Below are 2,691 nucleotides of genomic sequence, written 5' to 3'. Positions count from 1 at the left end.
TCTCACTGTTGTGGCCTCTCCTGTTGCGGAGCACAGGCTCCGGATACACAGGCTCAGCGGCCATGGCTCACGGGCCTAGCCACTCCGTGGCATGTGGTATCTTTGCGGACCGGGGCACAAACCCGTGTCCCCTGCATCGGCAGGTGGACTCTCAACCACCGCGCCACCAGGGAAGCCCTGAGAGGTTTTTTGATTACTACTTTAAGCTCCTTAGTTAGTGGTCTGTTCAAAATTCCTATTTCTTCATGATTCAGTGTTGGTAATTTATATGTTTCTAGGAATTTATTCTAGGTTATCCAGTTTGTTGGTGTGTAATAAAAATCCTTTGTATTTCCATGGCATCAGTTGTAATGTCTCCTTTCGTTTCTAATTTTTTTTTCTCTTTTTTTCTTAGTCTAGTTAAAGGTTTGCCAATTTTGTTTATCTTTTTTAAAAAGCTGCTCTTAGTTTCACTGATTTTTTTCTATTTCATTTTATTTCTGCTCTCATCTTTTCTTCTGCTAACTCTGGGCTTAGTTGTTCCTTTTCTAGTTCCTTGGGGTATAAGGTGAGGTTGTTCTTTTGAGACCTTTCTTTTTTCTTAATGTAGCTGTTTATTGCTATAAACTTCCTTCTTAGAATGGCTTTTGCTTCAGCTCATTAGATTTGGTATTTTCCTATTTTCATTTGTTTCAAGACATTGTTTGATTTCCCTTTTGATATCTTCTTTCATCCATTGGTTGTTCAGGAGTGTGTTGTTTATTTTCCACGTTTGTTAATTTTCCCATTTTCCTACTTTTATTTCTAGTTATATACCATTGTGTTTGAAAAATACACTTGGTATGATTTCAGTCTTCTTAAGTTTGCTAAGACTTGTTTTGTGGCAAGCATATGATCTGTCCTGGAGAATTTTCCATTTTTTCTTGAGAAGAATATGTATTCTGCTGCTGTTGGAATATTCCCTCTATGTCTTTTAGGTCCATTTGGTTTAAAGTATAATTCAAGTCCAACATTTCCTTACAGATTTTCTGTCCTGATGATCTATACATTATTGAACATAGGTGTTAAAGTTTCTTATTGTCTTTTTCTTCCTTCACATCTGTTAGTATTTAATATATTTAGGTGCTCTGATGTTGAGTGCATATATGTTTATGATATATCTTTTTTGATGAATTGATTCTTTTATCATTATGTAATGACCAGCTCTATCTCCTGTTACAGCTTTTGAGTTAGTCTGTTTTGTCTGATATAAGTATAGCTACCCCTGTTCTTTTGGTTTCCACTTGCAGGAATATCTTTTTCCACCCCGTCACTTTGAGTGTATGTGTGTGCATAAAGCTAAGTGAGTCTCTTATAGGCAGCATATATTTAGATCTTTTAAATCCATCCAGGCACTCAGTGCCTTTATATTGGAGAATTCAATCCATTTACATTTAGAGTAATATTGATAAGGATTTGCTAATGCTGTTTTGTTTTTTGGGGTTTTTTTTGGCCGCTTTTTAATTCCTTTGTTCCTTTCTTGCTGCCTTCCTTTTTGAATTGATGATTTTTCATAGTTGGTATGCTTTGATTCCCTTCTCTTTACCTTTTTGTGTATCTACTGTAGGTTTTTGCTTTGTGGTTATCGTGAGGCTTATATAAGCATCTTATTGATATAACAGCCTATTTTGTGTTGATAACTTAACTTCGACTGCATACAAAGACTCTACCCTTTTACTCTGTTTGTTTTAATGTCACAGTTTACCTCTTTATGTTGTGTGTAACGAACATCATTAGCAAATGCAGCTATCATTATTATTATTCTTTTTTTGGCTGCGTTGGGTCTTCGTTGCTGCACGTGGGCTTTTTCTAGTTGCAGCGAGTGGGGGCTACTCTTCATTGTGGTGCGTGGGTTTCTCATTGCGGTGGCTTCTCTTGTTGTGGAGCATGGGCTCTAGGCGCGCGGGCTTCAGTAGTTGTGGCACATGGGCTTAGTTGCTCCGTGGCACGTGGGATCTTCCCAGACCAGGGCTCGAACGTGTGTCCCCTGTATTGGCAGGCAGATTCTTAACCACCACCAGGGAAGTCCTGCTATTGTTATTTTTAATACTTCTGTTCTTTTAGTAGAGTTAAGTGGTCAACACAGTACCTAATTACTGTATTAGAGTATTCTGAATTTGACTATACTTACCTTTACCAGTGTGTGGTATAGTTTCATATGTTTTTATGTTACTAATCAGTGTCTTTTCATTTCTGCTTGAATAACTCCTTTCAGCATTTCTTGTAAGGCAGGTCTAGTGATGAACTCTCTGTTTCTCTTTGTCTGGGAACATCTTTATCTTTCCTTCACTTCTGAGGGAAAGCTTGCCAGGCAAAGTGTTTTTGGTAGGCAGTTTCTCTTTTGAGCACTTTGTAGTATCTCACTCTTTCCTGGCCTTTAAGGTTTCTGCTGAGAAATCTTCTGATACCCTTTTGGGAATTCCCTTGTAAGTTATAAGCTTCTTTTCTCTGGCTATTTTTTTTTTTAAGAAGATGTTGGGGGTAGGAGTTTATTAATTAATTAATTAATTATTGCTGTGTTGGGTCTTCGTTTCTGTGCGAGGGCTTTCTCTAGTTGTGGCAACCGGGGGCCACTCTTGATCACGGTGCGTGGGCCTCTCACTATCGCGGCCTCTCTTGTCGCGGAGCACAGGCTCCAGACATGCAGGCTCAGTAGTTGTGGCTCATGGACCT

At 38.7% G+C, this 2,691-nt stretch overlaps 1 protein-coding gene across 1 annotated transcript in view; it reads left to right on the top strand.

The window, feature by feature from the left end:
- The window catches only part of MYO5B (myosin VB), a 387,835-nt gene that overhangs the window by 59,785 nt on the left and 325,359 nt on the right, over positions 1–2,691 (top strand). The gene's annotated exons all lie outside the window — the stretch shown is intronic.

The sequence above is a fragment of the Delphinapterus leucas genome, chromosome 14 (genome assembly GCF_059928025.1).
Source record: "Delphinapterus leucas isolate spDelLeu-1000000601 "Yukka" chromosome 14, BTC_Dleu_Yukka2, whole genome shotgun sequence".
NCBI lineage: Eukaryota > Metazoa > Chordata > Mammalia > Artiodactyla > Monodontidae > Delphinapterus > Delphinapterus leucas.
Note: the sequence above shows the minus strand (reverse complement) of the source record. Positions and strands in the feature narration are given on the sequence as shown.